Consider the following 19,311-nt stretch of genomic DNA (forward strand, 5'->3'; position numbering starts at 1 on the left):
ACCCGAGGCTACCGGATTGGGACACTGATTGTGAGGCGCAGGGCAGGAGGGTGAGAGCCAGTGCTGGAAGACGACCGAGGAAGGCACACAGAAAGGGGTCCCGTTAAGTGCTCTGGAACTACCTGAGGGATTGTGGAACCCCTGCCTGGTGAACGCAGCGCGACGTGGGAAGTTACACTGGTACCTGTAACTTGGATTTCAACAACTGTGAGTAAACTCTGAAGACAGCACCCCACTGTCTCCGTGAATTACTACTGCGCCATCACCCCTGCACTACACCGCAACATCCATAACATCTCAGCACAGCCCTGGAGCTAAGCTCTACCTGTGGAGAGCTAAACCAACTCTGCTGCATTTACACCAGCTCCAGAGGACCTGCTCCACAGCGGCGGCTCCATATTGCCGCATATCACAGGTGGCGTCACGAACATTATATAAAAACTATAAATCCCCTGTAAATAATCCCCTTTTGATTGACCACCCTGGGTCACGGACCCGGTCACCGCCACTGTGACATCTCCCCTAGCAACGACCGGCCCGGCACCGAGTACCCCACAGCCCAGGGGGGCGTCATCTTTGGCGTCACGAACAGGATATGAACCCACCCGTTATCACCGGGTATTGTGCGCCTAGAGACTGTGCTTAATACTGAATGTGGCGCCCGCCCCAGAAGAACGGGCACCATTATGTGCGTTATCAAGGACAACATAGAACCTCCCATCGTGGGCCGGGTCCCAGAATGGTGCCAAAAGCGGAGCACGCCCCAAGCAGCAGTAACCATGTATGTAGATGTGTCCATCAAGGTGGGGGAGCTGCCCCCAGGTGTAGCCGACAGCAAAAAGCCATGGGACCGCCCCAGAAAGGGGAGAGGAGAAAAGAAGAAAACTGGGAGACAGGGTGTGGTCTCGGACAGTCTAGACAGACCACACCCGGCAGGCAAGATGGAAGGAGGACAGCCTGAAGCTCCAGCTTGTGGTCTGCAGCCCGCGGCAGAACCCCTCACTGTGGAGGGGATGCTAGCCAAGTTGTCTCTGGAGGACACCAGCTTTATCCGGGACGAAATGCAAGGACTGGGCAGGAGGATGGAAGAGGCCCAGCGATCTGCGATTGCTGCCTGGAGGGCAGAGCTGAAGGAGAAGCTGGTGGCCCGGCAGCAGTCAGCGCTGCAAGTGACTAGCAGCGCCCCAGCCCCGGCGGAGCCTGACCAGACCCGGGAGGCAGCGTGCATCACAGGAGCGGCCGCGGGAGCAGGTAAGAGAAGACTCCCTGTCCCAGGCGCTGAAAGCGCTGACCTGCTCCTGGGCCCCCTGGTGGAACTCCCTGTCCCTGGAGCTGGAAGCCGTGATCTGCTCCTGGGTCCCCTGCCGGAGCCTCCGTAACCGGGCGCGCATGCGCCCGCTCCACTCCTGGTTCCGGAGCCTTCTACCCCGGGCGCTAATGAGGAAGACTTGCTCCTTGGCCCCCTTCAAGAGCCATCAGCCCCCACGCCCGAATGGGTGTATGGACGTGCGGTCTGGGACTGGTCCGCGGAGGTGGAAGACCGTAACCTCCCGCTGTTACCCGCTCCTGAGCCCTTAGCCATCTCCGGGAGGGAAGAGGACCAGTTCCTGTGGGACAACCCTGGGGGGGACCTCATGGGATTTCTCCAGGAAACCAGAGCAGAGGCTGAGCGCTGGGTGGAGCACTGCAAGAGGGAGCTGGCGCAGCTGGAAAAAGAGCGGTACCTCCGGCGGGTGCGCTGGGAGAGACTAGAGGCCCGGAACATGGAGGAGAAGGCCCGGGCCCGCAAAAACAGGGAAGCTGCACACGGCCTCCGTGCTGAGGGGACCGTGGTGAAGTTTAACCTGGATGGACGATAGGGATTCATCCGGGATCCATACACCGAGACGGATCTCTTCGTCAACAGGAGGGACGTGGAGTCCCACCTAAAGGAAGGACATCCGGACCGGAATCTCTACCCTGGTGACCACGTCACCTACACCAGGCATAGAGGTGAGAGGGGCTGGTATGCCCTGAATGTCCACAGGGTGGTGGAGGAGAGCGAACCCTCGTCATCTGGAGCTGATGACCCGGCTGGGCCAGCCTATAGTGGACAGGAGCTGTTTCCCCGGAGGAAGCTCCACTACTGAGGAGTAGGTGGAACTGTACTGTATATAGTTAGTTACCCGGAAGGGTACAGCAATGTGGGTGTGAACTAGAAAAAGTTATGAGTGTGTTTCCATAATTACCCGCTAAGGATTTACAAACTGACAGGCTGAGGACTGTGAGCAGCCAAGAACTGACCTTGTAAATAGTTGCACTTCTTAAAGTGCCCCTTATTGGTTTTATGCAACAAAGATGACCTCAGAACAAAAACCCGTTTGGCGTGGCCGAAGACGTGGTCCAACACCTGGATCACCTATGCCCTGCAGCCACGCCCAGGGCCTACGTTGAGGGTTTTCGGACGGGTCCCTCATGCTCATGTTAGCTAGATTGCACCTTGTTGAAAAGAATGGACAGCCGGTTGCAGATTGCGCTGTAGCCTACTAAAAATGTTTGATATGAGAAATGGTGTATCTGCTGAAGAATGTTTTATGTGAAAAATGTTTTATATGTGAAGAAGAATGTTGTTGAAAATACTTTTGTAATGTTTTGATATAGTAACCTGAAACGTTCAAGTAATGTGCCTCCCATAAAGGGAAGAAATGTTATGTTTATGATCTTCTATGCGAATGCATTCTAAAAATTGCATGTCTTTAAAATATTTTGTGTTTTACTCTGTTCCAGCCCGCAGACGTGCTGTGTTTTACCAAGGGGGTATGTGGCGCCCCTGCGGGTTCAGTTGCCACAGAGGTACTGCATCTCACCCAGAGGTGTGGTATCTCACTCTCGGGTAAGGATGGAGTACTGCCCGGGACCCTAACACCTGCATCCAACACATTCCACTTCAGTGGGGGCAGGGCGAGATTGCTCCTGAGGGAGAGCATAGTCCCTGGTTCCTAGCTGAAGGGTGGAACTATGTAGTGGGTGTGGGTGGAGGACGTAGTTCAGGGGAGCACAGGAAAGGAAGTGATATAAATAGAGAAGCCATCTTGGGAGTTCAGGTCAGTCAGAGGAGGAGAGTGTGTGGAGCAGGAGCTCTGCTCAGGAGGAGGGCCTAGTGAGAGAGGCCCCAGACAGACTGAAGAGAGGAGAGGAGCAGGAAGGAAGGCTCCAGGAGGAACGAGGGGATCCTACGGGTACGGCCAGTGCTGGAGGCCACCCGTACGCCCGAATCTACCAGGAAGTGGAAGGATCAAGCCGCAGAGGGGACCGGCCCCTAAACTAGTGGAGAACTACAAGACTCAGATAGAAACCGGAGGCTTCTGTACTTTTAGTGTGCAGTTGCCACAGCCATAATTACATCGCCGAAAAGGTGGCCACAGAGGGTTCAGGGGACTGCAGGTCGCCCGACAAGACCCGAGGCTACCGGCTTAGGACACTGATTGTGAGGCGCAGGGCAGGATGGTGAGAGCCAGAGCAGGAAGACGACTGAGAAAGGCACAGAGAAGGGGGTCCCGTTAAGTGCTCTGGAACTACCTGAGGGATTGCTGAACCCCTTGCCTGGTGAACGCAGCACGACGTGGGAAGTTACACCGGTACCTGTAACTTGGATTGCAACAACTGTGAGTAAACTCTGAAGACTGCACCCCACTGTCTCCGTGAATTACTGCTGCGCCATTCCCCACTGCACTACACCGCAACATCCAAAACATCTCAGCACAGCCCTGGAGCTAAGCTTTACCTGTGGAGAGCTAAACCAACTCTGCTGCATTTACACCAGCTCCAGAGGACCTGCTCCACAGCGGCGGCTCCATATAGCCGCATACCACAGGTGGCGTCACGAACATTATATAAAAACTATAATCCCCTTTTGATTGACCGCCCTAGGTCACGGACCGGGTCACCGCCACTGTGACATCTCCCCTAGCAACGACCGGCCCGGCACCGAGTACCCCACAGCCCAGGGGGCGTGTCAACAGCCAAGGGGTTTTATAGGAAAGAATAGGAATCTTTAAAGCATTTTTAAGCAATTTTTCAGGAATGGAACTGCTTCAAAAAACTTAAAAAAAAAACAAAAAACCTCTGTGTGCATAAGGGTTTGGTGTTAACCATTCACTCACAATTACTCCTGGGTTGCAAGAGAAATCCCACTCCCCAGTATGGGATATAACAAGCTTTAGAAGTCTCTTTTCTTGATGAGATATGCCTACAGAATTGTGTAAAAAATTTTGAAAACTTGAAATGTAATTCATAATTTTAACTGGAGAAACTTTAACTAAACAATTCGGACATTAATAGTCAGACCATTTCATCCTCCTTTCAAATTAGGACCACAAGCACCAACAATCAAAGAAAAATCTTCTAAGCAAAGACTAAATTAATTCTTCCAGCTTTATCTCTAACCTTTTCTGACCAGGACATAACCTGTAAGGTCGCAGTTGTCAATAGTCAATTTACAGAAACTTGCAATTCCCAACATCTTCATCTATGAAGGAGGAAAGCTTGTGTCGAGATAACAGCTTTGAGTTAATTTATCAACCTCGAAATTGGCAACTTTCCCCCTTGGAGACACTCAAAATTTTCCACCATTTAGCAGATATATAACCTTGATTTAAAAAAAAGAGCATCAAATGATAGGACTTTTCGGTGGTCTATTGACAGATCCAAACTTTTACTTTGTGGTGGCTAGATTGTGGGAGACTTAGTAATAATATCAGAAGGTTGGGGTAACTTGAGGATGAAAGATTCATAAAATACTGATTTTGAAAACCAAGAGTAAGTATGATTTTTATATTTTTATTTTAACAGCCTTCGGCTTAATCTTCAGCCATGGCGACTTGATGGATGAATGATCTGTAGGAAGATTGATCTTGTGCAAGTCTAAATAAGTCCACCACGGTCTTCTCCATTGTTATCTTGATAGTATTAAGCCATCGGGTCGCTAGTCTTCCTCTTCGCCTTGTTCCTTTTAGTATGGTCTTAGTTATTTCAAAAAGTTATCATCAAGTCATATACCCATGGGCAGTTCCACATAATGAGGATTGGTTCCTACATACCCTTTTATATTTGAGACAACCTATTGGAGCTGGCAAAACAATTGAAATATTTTCCAAAATTCTACTCAAACTGGTCTAATTACAATATATTGAACCCATTTTCTTACGGTGGTCTACAATTTCTGTTCAAGAAAACTTAAATAGAATTACAATGCAAATTACCTCTCCTCCAGAAGGAAGAAAACAAGTAGAGTTGAACAAAATGATTCGCAGGACCTTGGTCTGGTGGCCATGTTTGCTAGTCAGTGGCCGCTGGACCAGAGCTTTGTGGAACCTTTTACGACCCGGTGCTTCTTCATGACTTTGCAGTGCCTTACTAATCAGAAAAAGCGCTAGGGATGCAGCGGGTAGTAGGACGTTTGCAGGGCTTCGGTTCCACACCCATGGTCTACCAAAATATCCACTAGACCAGAGTCCCGTGAATCTTTTTTTCTCAACTCTACAATCTAAAATCAGCTAAACCACAAGACTCTTCCAAAAGGAAAAGATGCCCAGGTTACACCAGCTGTACATGTAGAATTATATACAGCATATACTCGGGTTATACCAGCTGTAAATATATAATTATATACAGGTGATACCCAGGTTATACCAGCTGTACATGTATAATTACAGTTAGGTCAGAAATATTTGGACCATGACACAAGTTTTGGCATTTTAACTGTTTACCAAAACATATTCAAGATCCAGTTCTATAATCAATATGGACTTAAAGTGCCGACTCTCATCTTTTATTTGAGCGTATTCACATCCTAATTGGAGGAAGGGTTTAGGAATTACAGCTCTTTAATATGTAGCTACCTCTTTTTTAAGAGACCAAAAGTAATTGAACAGTTATCTCAAAAGCTCTTTAATGGGCTGCATGGGATTTTCCCTCATTAATCCATCATCAGTTATGCAGGTAAAAGGTCTGGAGCTGATTACAGGTGTGGCATCATTTTCATTTGGAAGCTGTTGCTGTGTACCCACAACATGCGGTCAAAGGAAGAAAAAACTAGTAGAGTTAAGCAAAAAGATTTGCAGGTCCTTAATCTGGTGGCCATGCCGGTAGTCCGTGGCTGCTGAACCAGAACCCTGTGAACCTTTTACTACCCGGTGCTCCCTCATGACTAATATTCAGAAAAGACGCTGGGGATGCCGCAGGTAATAGGATATTTGCAGGGCTTCAGTCTGGCAGCCACGGACTACCAACATAACTACTTGACCAAGGTCCTGTGAATCTTTTTGCTCAATTCTATAAAATCAGCTAAAGCAAGGACGCTTGCAAACAGAAAGCACACCCATTTGTAGCCGCAATTTCAGGGTTCTCTGTGCTCCTAGTTGGATGAGATGCCTTTGATGTTGCCTCCATGGATGGGATGCTCTGCTATAAATATCAATAGCCTATAGTTCGGATGACCCAAACACATACTGTCTTTTTGATAGGAAGATCCAAAAAGGTCTCAGGTCACCCACTTGTGTATGTTGGGGGCGACGTGTGGACCTCTTAGCTACATTTAAGAAAAATAAAACATTGTGTTATTCTACAATTCAATAAACCTTCGCTGTAGACGCTTCTCAGCATTCGTTCTTGTTTATTGATATTTCAGATATTTCGTTCTGAAGAGCGAAGGTCGTGAACTATTGACTAAACATCAGGCGATGGGAGACCTTTCCTCCGTAAAACCATTGATTTGATCTTGCAAGAAGAAACTTCCAACGGGCTGGAAGAGATTTTTTTTTCTTTCCTGCAGAATTACTGGATTTCATTATTATTCCCTCTTGGAATCCGATGTCGGCCTTGACAGACTCTTGTTTTGTTTATTAAATCTTCTCGGCGATGCTTTGCAAACACCCCCTAATCTGGGATAACCCTGCCTGATTGCTGCTGGCACCTGACGGGCCAAGCTCTCTCAGCTGCTGGATGAAGTGTCAGAGGATTGCACTTATAAACCGGCAAATTAATTTCACAATTAACTTTGATGTAATTAAAAATGTTCTATTTACGCTTCTGAAAAAAATACTGCAAGATTAGTGGATATGTTCCAGACCCCATTCAGACGCTACACCAGCCGTATACAGAGTTATATACCAGAAGGTGCCCAGGTTATATCAGCATGATCCATAGCACAATATACAAGATGAACCAGCTGTACATATATAATTATATACAGAGGATACCCAGGTTATACCAGCTGTACATATATAATTATATACAGAGGATACCCAGGTTATACCAGCTATACATATATAATTATTAGTGTTGAGCCACCCCCGTAGTGTTCGAGTTCGGTTCGGTTCGTCGAGCACCCGTGTGTTCGCCGAACTGTTCGTCGAACACCTTCGAACACCGTTAAAACCAATGGCAGGCAAACAAAAACACATAGAAACACATAGAAAACACCTTCAAAGGTGTCCAAAAGCTGACAAACTGCTCAGAAGACATAACTAACACATGGAAAAGTGACAAGTACATATAGTCATGCGAAAATAAAAGAGGTGGAGGAGTAAAAGGAGGGGGAGACACAGATATAGGCATGTCATGCCCTTCTAAAATCCAAAAAGTGAGAAGCCGACACGGCCAGTCCGCTCCTGCCCGTGCCACCTCCGTGTCGCCGGGTTTGTGCCAGAGCCGCGGTGTACCCTGACGGCCAGCCCCCCTCTCCCAATACTGGTGCCTGGCCGCTGGTGGGTCGAGCGAGCCCCCCTGTGGTGGAGGCAGCTCTAAGCTTTTTAATTTAAATTGTCTCTCTAATTTGAATGAATACACTTTAAATCCATTTACAAGGATCTATTGGAGGGCAAGTCTCATGCCAGCAGCCGCGGTAATTCCAGCTCCAGTAGCGTCCACTAAAGCTGCTGCAGTTAAAAAGCTTTTATAAGGATCGAGCTCGGCTGTCCACCGCAAGGCATCCTACTGCCAGTCCCAGCCCCTATGCCTTGGGGTGCCTCCTGATGCTCTTCACTAAGTATCCCATGGTCCCGAAGCATTTCCTTTGAAAAAATTAAGTGTCTAAACTACAGGTGGTGTAGCTTGCTTAACAGCCGGGATAATCCGCTGACTAGCAGACACTGCTACTAGGCACAAAGTATTTCCTGGGCTAGATGCAGTTAAAAATTTGTAATTAGATACTCTCGTTGGATGCTGAGAAAGCATTCCATAGAGTCTCCTGGCACGCCATATATGATTCTCTTAAAAAGCTTGGGGTAGGGGTCTAGGGGACCCTTTTATAGCCAAAATCACGGCCCTGTATCGCAATACGTCACCTAGGCTGAAGATAAATGGAACTGTAGCACCCTGAGGGCTCGGTTGCTACAGACGTATTGCACCTCACCCAGAGGTGTGATATCTCACTCTCAGGTAAGGATGGAGTGTGGATCAGGACCCGACACCTGCATGCATTACACCACATTGCCGTGGGGCAGGGCGACCAATATGCCCCTGAGATGGGCACGACAGTCCCTGTCCCTGGCTGGAGTGGGGGGAGGGAACACTGAGGAAGGGGAACCCTGTAGTGCAGGAGCAGGGAGGAAGCAGTTCCTGGGTGCATTGAGAAGGGAGTATAAAAGGTGGGCACCATCTTAGTTCAGTGCAGAGAAGTCTGAGCAGAAGTGGCAGGGAGCAGGGGCTCTGCATGAGCTCTGCTCCGGAGGCGGGCCTAGTAACAGAGGCCCAGGCCTGGAAGAGGGAGAAGGAAGGAAGAGGAGCGGAGAAGGCTCCAGGAACGAGGAATGAAGGGATCCCAGGGGTGCGGACGGGCGAGTTGCCACCGCACGCCCGAATCCACCTGCGTGGAGGGGTCAGGCCAAAGGGGGAGACCGGTCCCCGAACTAGTGGAGGCAGGAAACGACCCTCAGCTAGAAACCGGAGGCTCTGACATTTTATGTGGCGCAGCCCCTCGCTACACCCGCTAGGAAGGCACCACATAGGGTCAGGGAAACTGGCGCCAAGTTTACCAAGAGGAGGCCCGAGGCAGCCGGACAGAAGTGTTGGTAAGAAAGGCCAGACAAAGGACACACAAAGGGGGTCCTGTGAAGTGCTCCAAAGTTATCTGGGAGTTGTCTGAGCCCCTCACCTGGTGAGTACAGTACGACGTGGGCAGCCGTTACCTGCAGACGTGGTCTGGATAATAAGAACTGTGAGTAAAGGCCCTGGACTGCATCACTGACTCCGTGTCGTTACTGCTGCTGCCCTGCACCATCACCCCCATCCTCCGCATACACTGCCCTGAGGCTATACTCCTCCCGTGGGGAGTTATGCTACGCTCTGCTGCACCCACAACACCAGCCTCAGCGGTCTGCCCTGTAGCGGCGGTTCACTCTGACCGCAATCCACGGGTGGCGTAGTCGGACATTTAAACATCAAAACCACATAAATAGTTCCGCCACTGGTTTGACCGCCCTGAGCCACGGAACCGGGTCGCCGCCACGAAGACTACAACCACCAGCATCCACCAAAAAGGGTCCGGCTCCGGGTGTCCCAAGGCCCAGGGGGTGCGTCAGAACATTTTCATCACCTTTCACAATCACCAATGGGACAAGGCAGGGATGTCCTCTGTCCCCTCTCTTATACATCCTAGTGACGGAGCACCTGCTCTCATCAATTCGCCATAACCCCAATATTAGGTGGATTGAGGTGGGAGGCACCGAGTACAAGTGCTCTCTATTTGCTGATGATGTCCTAGTATATATCACTCAATCACATATATCCATCCATGCTGTTATGGCTGAAATAGATCACTTTGTTACATGGTAAAATTTTAAAATCAATGCAGCGAAGTCTGAGGCCCTCGATGTCTCCCTCCCCAAATCCATATAGGATTCCATCCAGTCCAACTTTCCCTTTGCCTGGCCCTCACAGGGTATCAAATACTTAGGAATTCCTATTCATAGAGACCTCTCCCATCTATGTTATCTTAATTTTGGGCCCTTTATTGAACAATTCCATACAGACCACGGTTGGCAAGTTAGAACTGTAAGATTCACTACGTGAACCACTGGTGTTTTGTGGAAAAGCACATGTACACTGCGTTCCAAATTATTATGCAAAAAGTGTTTAGGAGTGATAAGGGAAGAATTTGTTTGTTTGTCAGTTAAACTCATTGATGGTGATGTGTGTCAGGGCTCTTTATATCACTGTAAGCAATTGCAGACACCTGTGCTAATTAGTTTGGCAGGTGTGTCCAATGAAAGGCAAGACTACTTAAGAAGGCTCTCTCACATTATTAAGCAGCCTACATTTTCTGCCAAAATGGGAAAGAAAAAGGATGTGTCGGCTGCTGAGAAGCAACAAATTGTGGAGTGTTTAGGTCAAGGCATGAATACAATCAACATTGTGCGATGATCAGGATGAAGTGTCTTGGCAATCAAGAAGTATGTAGCTGATTCACAGTACACACGTGTGCGTGCTGATAAGGGCAAATTGAGGACTCTTTCCTACAGGCAATTACGTCAGGTTAAAAGAGCAGCGGCAAGAAAGCCTTGTCATAGCAGCAGAGAAGTTTTTGAAGCTGCTGGTGCCTCCAACGTCCCCCGAACAACAAGATGCAGGGTCCTTCAGAGGTTTGCAGCTGTGCATACGCCATCCTGTCGACCTCCTCTATCCACTTCACACAAGCAGAAACGGCTCCAGTGGGCCAAACATTACATGAAGACTGATTTCAAAACTGTTTTGTTCACGGATGAGTGCCGTGCAGCGCTCGATGGTCCAGATGGATGGAGTGGAGGATGGCTGGTTGATGGACACCCCACGCAAACACGGCTACAGCGCCAACAAGGAGGAGGTGGAGTAATGTTTTGGGCTGGAATCATGGGGAGAGAGATTGTCGGCCCCTTTAGGATCCCTGAAGGCGCTAAAGATGAACTCCATAATGTATGTGGATTTTCTCAAACAGCACTTCCTGCCATGGTTCAAGAAGAAGAACCGTGTATTTCACAGCAAGATCATTTTTCTGCATGATAATGCACCATCTCATGCTGCACATAAAACATCTGCATCTCTGGCTGATATGGGCATAAAAGGGGACAAACTTATGGTGTGACCCCCATGCTCCCCTGACCTCTACCCCATTCAGAACCTTTGGAGCATCATTAAAAGGAGTGTCTATGATGGCGGGAGGCAGTTCACATCTAAGCAACAGCTCTGGGAGGGTATTCTGTCCTCATGCAAAACAATTGAAGCAGAAACCATCCAAAACCTGACAAATTCAATGGACGAGAGAGTTCAGAAGCTCCTTTCGAACAAGGGGTCCTATGTGAAAATGTAACATCACCTAGAATAAAGTTTTGAGTTGAAAACTGTTTGATTTCAGTTTCTAACAACCTGCTAATGCTTATAATTTCAAAAATGACCATTTTTTTGGTCTTTATTAAAATGAAAAGGTTGATCGAAAAGTTTGGGGGATCTAAGAGTGTGGCAACCCAGTAGTCATGATTACTTCGAATTCTGACAATATGAGGGTCATGCTGCAGGTAGTGCAGCAAGAAGGCACTTATGTGTCTTGCGCATCTCGGAGCCCCAAAATTATTTTCCGGGCTAGATGCAGCTAAAAATTATTATTAATTTTAAATCTGGTGAAGCTTTAGTATAGATGGCCTAATAGGATCAGTGCTGCACACTGCGACAAAGCCCAAATTATTTTCCAGTCAAGATACAGATAAACATGATTAGTAATTTGAAAGCTTAAAACGGTTGGTAGGGTGATTTTAACCAATCATCAAGCTTTTACTCTCCCCAGGATGACACAGGGGTAGAAAAGTCGTTTCGGATCCATGATTTGTTCATCTTTATGAACGTGAGTCTGTCTACATTATCAGTGGAGAGCCGCGTGCGCTTATCTGTCAGCACACCACCAGCAGCGCTGAACACACGTTCAGACAGAACGCTGGCTGCGGGGCATGACAAGATCTCCAAGGCGTAAGTGGCTAGCTCCGGCCATTTATCCAGATTGGAAGCCCAAAAAGAGCAAGGGTCCAGTGACACAGTCGTGGCTTCAATGTTTACTTGGAGATACTCCTGTACCATCGTCTCTAGGCGTTGACTATGTGTCAGACTTCTTGTCTCCTGTGGCCTTGCAAAGGATGGGCTAAAAAAGTGGTGAAATGATTCCGCAAAATTGATGTTACCAGCAGATACTGTGGTTCTGTTACGGTTTGAGTGCTGAACACTTGACGGTCCCACGGTTGGCAAGTTGGAACTGTGAGATTCACTACGTGCACCACTGGTGTTTTGTGGAAAAGCACATGTAAGATTCTGCAACAGTCTCTGCTGATACTCCTGCATGCGTGCATCCCTTTCTATGGCAGGAATAATTTCTGCAAATTTACTTTTGTACCGGGGATCTAACAGTGTGGCAACCCAGTAGTCAGGATTATTTCTAATTCTCACAATTCGAGGGTCATGTTGCAGGTAGTGCAGCAAGAAGGCACTCATGTGTGTTGCGCATCCAGGAGCACCAAGTCCCTGTTGTGTTGGTGGCGAGGTAACAATCATGCTTCCTTCCTCTGTCCTCTCCCCCCAACCTCGCACAACAGAAATGTGATCAAGGTCTCCCTCATCTGATGAGTCTTCCATCAGTTCGTCCTCCACTTCTTCCTGGGCTCCTGCACCTTCCTCACTAGTTTGGCTGCTACCATGCGCCCTGGTAAAACCATCTCCCCCACCCTCACATGCCTGCCGCCTTGGTGCTGCCGACCGTCTGGACCTTGCAGATGTTAGCCCTTCCGCATACAACTCCTCCTCCTCTACTTCCTCCACCTCCTCTTGTGCCACCACCTGACTCCGAATTCTGTTTAACATGTGCTCCAGCATGTAAATCACCGGAATAGTCATGCTGATAATGGCATCGTCAGCACTAAACATCTTCGTCGCCATTTCAAAACTGTGCAGAAGGGTGCATAGGTCCCTGATCTGAGACCACTCCTCCAGCGTGATTTGCCCCACCTCTGGATCTCGTTGGCCCAGGCTATACGTCAGAACGTATTGCACCAGGGCTTGTCGGTGCTGCCACAGTCGCTGCAACATGTGCAGAGTTGAATTCCACCGGGTAGGCACATCGCATTTTAGCCGGTGAAGTGGCAGGCCCAACGACTTCTGTAGAGATGTAAGTCGCTGAGCTGCGGGATGCGAACGGCGGAAGTGAGCACACAGCGACCGTGCCCTCTGCAGAAGGCCATCTAGTCTGGGATAGTGGGCTAAAAATTGCTGGACAACCAGGTTCAACACGTGAGCCATACAAGGCACGTGTGTGACATTGCCCCGGCGAAGGGCCGCACCCAGGTTTGCAGCATTGTCGCACACGGCCTTCCCTGGTTTCAGGTCCAGTGGAGACAACCATTCATGAAATTGGTTCTCCAGAGCTGACCACAACTCCTCAGCTGTGTGACTCACATTTCCCAGACATTTCAAAGTAAAAACCGCCTGATGACGTTGAGCCCTACTGCCAGCATAGTAAGGAGGTGTGCAGGATCCCTTCTGCGCAGTTAGAAAGCTTGTGGCATGACCAGACAGGCTTTGGGTGCAGGTGGAAGACCGAGAGGAGGTTGAGGAGGCAGAAGCAGTGGAGGAACTTTGACATAAAGAGGATTGACGCACAACTCGTGGGGACGGCAAGACTTGGACAGCAGCCCCTTGTCCTGCTGTCACCATAGTTACCCAGTGCCCAGTCAGCGACATGTAACGCCCCTGTCCATGCCTACTCGTCCAAGTGTCTGTGGTGAAATGCACCCTGTCACACACAGAGTTTCTCAAAGAAGCGGTGATGTTGTGTGCGACATGCTGGTGGAGCGCAGGCACACCTTTCTTTGAGAAGTAGTGCCGACTGGGCATCTGGTACTGGGGCACTGCGACGGACATAAGGTCTCGAAAATCCTCTGTGTCCACCAGGCGGAAAGGCAGCATTTCTGTAGCCAAGAGCTTGCAGATGGTGAAATTCAACCTCTTAGCTTTCTCATGGCTAGGAGGAAATGGTCTTTTACTTGTCCACATCTGAGGGACCGAGGGCTGGCTATTGTGCATAGACGGGGTTGATAAGGGTGTCCCCGGCAAACTGCCGGTCTGTGAGGAAGATGCAGGCGGACATGTTAGGTTGCCTTGATCCAAAGGTGGTGCTATCGATGTCGGACAGCGCTCAACACCAGCTGGTGTTACCACCTCCAAAGAAAATGATGACCTGCCAATCACGCTGGCTGTTGCGGGTAAAGAGGTGGCAGGTCTGCGCCCCAAAACAGGTGTGACTGCTGTCCCCCCAGTCACAGAGGATGAAGAGGCCGCGGATGCACAAGATATGGCAGACGGTGGTTGGCCCGGCCGGCTAGGCCGCATTGTAGCACACTGAGCTTCCCACTGCAACTTATGCTTCATGTCCATGTGCCGGTTCATGCATGAAGTACTCAAACTATGTATTTTTTGGCCTCTACTTAGCTTTTGCTGACAAATGTTACAGATAACACGAGTTGGGTCATCTTTATCGATCTGAAAAAATGCCCAGGCTATGCAAGGCTTAGCACCCATGCGACCTGAAGAGCCACCACGACTTGTGGTGAGAGGCAGAGTTGTGTTTGAGGATGCAGTTGTTGACGTGCTTCCAGTACTACGTCTCTGTCCAGGAAGGCGCAACCTGACCTCGTCGTCACTAGCATCTTCCTCCACCTCCTCTGCTGACCTCATCTCTTGGCTGACTGTGGGTTGACAGTAAGTGGGATCTCCAACCTCATCATCATCACCCTGTGTGTTATCACACCCGTCGTCCTCAGAGCCAACCTGTTCCTGCCCTGACAAAAAACTAAAGTTGTCGCTCCAATCAGGTATTTGAGTCTTATCATCGTCTTCCTCATTGTCTCCACCAACAGGAGTTACAGTTTGGGAATGAGGGTCTACATTATGGTCAGAACCTTCTGCGTCTGGTCCTGGATCCGACTCATAAAGATTCTGGGCATCAGTGCAGATCATTTCCTCGTCTGGATTCACAGAAGCGCTGGAGTCGACCTCTGATTCCCAGGCTATAGTATGAGTAAACAGCTCTGCAGACTCAACCATCTGTTCTACCTCATACTCAGACGGGCAGCTGGAGATTTGGGAGCTGTGAGGAAGCAAGTGCGATTGGGGTGACACCTTTGAGGACTGGAGTATTTGTGATGTTGAAGTTGATGTGGAGGAGAGCCCACTTAAAGGAGCACTTGATATCCGTTGAAGCACCTGCTGTTTTTGTGCCTCATCTGGAATTTGTAGCGATTGGCGTGGCCGTAAGAAAGGGATCTTATCACATTGTCCGCTAAAAGAAGTAGACATTTTAGTTTGGCTGGAAGATGGTCTTTCTTCTGCAGATGTTACTGTTGCTTTAACACCTACCCCACGGACACAACCTTTTTTCCCCTTCCCAACACGCCTATTCCCCTTTCCACCAGCAGCAGGCCTTTTTCCACTCATTTTGGTGGTTAACTAATTCACAACTCTGGAGTTGTTTGCACAAAAAAACAATGGATGGTAACCGAGCAGAGCTGAGTGGCCAAACTGTGGTATTAGGCCAAAACTATTGGCTGGGTTAGATGCAGAAAAAAATTATATTCAATTTGCAACCTGATGGAGGTCAGTATAGATGGACTAATACAACAAGTCCCACACACAGCTAGAAGCCCAATATTTTTTCAGAGCTAGATGCAGAAAAAAATTATATTCAGTTTGCAACCTGATGGAGGTCAGTATAGATGGACTAATACAACAAGTCCCACACACAGCTAGAAGCCCAATATTTTTTCAGAGGTAGATGCAGAAAAAAATATATTCAGTTTGCAACCTGATGGAGGTCAGTATAGATGGACTAATACAACAAGTCCCACACACAGCTAGAAGCCTAAATATTTTTTCAGAGGTACTGTAGATGCAGATAAAAATTATTTTGAATTTGCAACCTGATGGAGGTCAGTATAGATGGACTAATAGAGAAAGTCCGACACACTGCTAGAAGGCCAAATATTTTTTCAGAGCTAGATGCAGAAAAAAATTATATTCAGTTTGCAACCTGATGGAGGTCTGTATAGATGGATTAATAGAACAAGACCCACACACAGCTAGAAGCCCAATATTTTTTCAGAGGTAGATGCAGAAAAAAATATATTCAGTTTGCAACCTGATGGAGGTCAGTATAGATGGACTAACAGAGAAAGTCCCACACACTACTAGAAGGCCAAATATTTTTTCAGAGCTAGATGCAGAAAAAATTATATTCAGTTTGCAACCTGATGGAGGTCAGTATAGATGGACTAATACAACAAGTCCCACACACAGCTAGAAGCCCAATATTTTTTCAGAGGTAGATGCAGAAAAAAATATATTCAGTTTGCAACCTGATGGAGGTCAGTATAGATGGACTAATACAACAAGTCCCACACACAGCTAGAAGCCCAAATATTTTTTCAGAGGTACTGTAGATGCAGATAAAAATTATTTTGAATTTGCAACCTGATGGAGGTCAGTATAGATGGACTAATAGAGAAAGTCCGACACACTGCTAGAAGGCCAAATATTTTTTCAGAGCTAGATGCAGAAAAAAATTATATTCAGTTTGCAACCTGATGGAGGTCTGTATAGATGGATTAATAGAACAAGACCCACACACAGCTAGAAGCCCAATATTTTTTCAGAGGTAGATGCAGAAAAAAATATATTCAGTTTGCAACCTGATGGAGGTCAGTATAGATGGACTAACAGAGAAAGTCCCACACACTACTAGAAGGCCAAATATTTTTTCAGAGCTAGATGCAGAAAAAAATTATATTCAGTTTGCAACCTGATGGAGGTCAGTATAGATGGACTAATACAACAAGTCCCACACACAGCTAGAAGCCCAATATTTTTTCAGAGGTAGATGCAGAAAAAAATATATTCAGTTTGCAACCTGATGGAGGTCAGTATAGATGGACTAATACAACAAGTCCCACACACAGCTAGAAGCCCAATATTTTTCAGAGGTAGATGCAGAAAAAAATATATTCAGTTTGCAACCTGATGGAGGTCAGTATAGATGGACTAATACAACAAGTCCCACACACAGCTAGAAGCCCAAATATTTTTTCAGAGGTACTGTAGATGCAGATAAAAATTATTTTGAATTTGTAACCTGATGGAGGTCAGTATAGATGGACTAATAGAGAAAGTCCGACACACTGCTAGAAGGCCAAATATTTTTTCAGAGCTAGATGCAGAAAAAAATTATATTCAGTTTGCAACCTGATGGAGGTCTGTATAGATGGATTAATAGAACAAGACCCACACACAGCTAGAAGCCCAATATTTTTTCAGAGGTAGATGCAGAAAAAAATATATTCAGTTTGCAACCTGATGAAGGTCAGTATAGATGGACTAATACAACAAGTCCCACACACAGCTAGAAGCCCAAATATTTTTTCAGAGGTACTGTAGATGCAGATAAAATTTTTTTGAATTTGCAACCTGATGGAGGTCAGTATAGATGGACTAATAGAGAAAGTCCGACACACTGCTAGAAGGCCAAATATTTTTTCAGAGCCAGATGCAGAAAAAAATTAGATTCAGTTTGCAACCTGATGGAGGTCAGTATAGATGGACTAATAGAATGATGCTATGCCCAAAAGATTTTACTTCACTAGGTGCAGTAAAAAAATTGGTATTCTATACACAGGTGGTATATCTTGCAACACAGATAGGCTACTCCACTGACTAAGACACTCTGCAATAGGCCAAAAAGGATTAGCTTTGCTAGATTCAGCCAAATGCTGTGAAAAAAACTTGCACAGCACTGGCACAGACCTGCCTGGCAAAAACTGATAGGAACTGATGTAACCTAGTCCTGAAAAGGACTCCAATTACAATTAGTCTTTACTCCCACAACCTATCTATTTAAAAGCACAGACCTGCCTGATAAAAGTCGTAGGAAATGCTGTAACCTAGTCCTTAAAAGGACTGCAATCACAACTATTCCCTACTCCCAAGCTATCTGTATATTTGTGCGAAAATTGGCTTGAAATTAACAAGGTATAGCGCACACAGCAACAGCGGTGCCGTCTAACACGCAGCTGCAGCAGTGAGAAAATGGTGGCGACGGGGAAAATGGCTTGGTCTTATAGGGCAAGGACATGTGACATACACTGCCAATGACACATGCCCTTGCTTGTGTGAAAAAAAGCACTTCGCTCCGTGTGTGCGCTGCTGATAGGCTGACAGATTGCACCTCCCCACTGCAAATGCGGGAAAGAGAAAAAAAAATGGAGATCTTCATTGTTCCTGCAGAGATCCATCCCCTGCCCCTCCCCCCACCCCGCTGTACACTCAAACTGCGTATTAACATTAATTTTCATCATTACTGAGAAAAAATCCAGTTATGATTTTGGTGCACGAACAGTTATCGAACATAACCTCGAACAGCCGAATTTTTCTCAAATTGTTCGTGTTCGCCGAACGGCTCGAACACCGCCCAAAACAGCTCGAATTTGAGATTGGCGAACAGTTCGAGTAGAACAACGCTCATCTCTAATAATTATATACAGAGGATAGACAGGTTATACCAGCTGTACATATATAATTATATACAAAGGATACACAGGTTATACCAGCTGTACATATATAATTATATACAAAGGATACACAGGTTATACCAGCTGTACAAATATAATTATATTTAGAAGATGCCCAGGTTATTCCAGTGGTACATATAAAATATATACAGAAGATGCCTAGGTTATACCAGCTGTACATATATAATTATATTCAGAAGAGGCCCAGGTTATACCAGCTGTACATATATAATTATATAAAGAGGATACCCAGGTCATACCAGCGGTACATATATAATTATATACAGAGGGTACCCAGGTTATACCAGCTGTACATATATAATTATATACAGAGGATACCCAGGTTATACCAGCTGTACATATATAATTATATACAGAAGGTACCCAGGTTATACCAGCTGTACATATATAATTATATACAGGAGATACCCAGGTTATACCAGCTGTACATATATAATTATATACAGACGATACCCAGGTTATACCAGCTATACATATATAATTATATACAGAGGATACACAGGTTATACCAGCTGTACATATATAATTATATACAAAGGATACACAGGTTATACCAGCTGTACAAATATAATTATATTCAGAAGATACCCAGGTTATACCAGCTGTACATATAAAATATATATAGAAAATGCACCGGTTATACCAGATGTGTGTGTGTGTGCATATATATAATTATTTACAGATG

General features: G+C 46.8%; 1 protein-coding gene across 2 annotated transcripts in view; it reads right to left on the reverse strand.

The window, feature by feature from the left end:
• NELL1 (neural EGFL like 1) overlaps positions 1-19,311 on the reverse strand; it is a 932,419-nt gene that overhangs the window by 143,783 nt on the left and 769,325 nt on the right. The window lies entirely within an intron of this gene.

Source organism: Phyllobates terribilis, unplaced genomic scaffold, assembly GCF_046119375.1.
Source record: "Phyllobates terribilis strain yellow unplaced genomic scaffold, ASM4611937v1 Scaffold_13__5_contigs__length_258822181, whole genome shotgun sequence".
NCBI lineage: Eukaryota > Metazoa > Chordata > Amphibia > Anura > Dendrobatidae > Phyllobates > Phyllobates terribilis.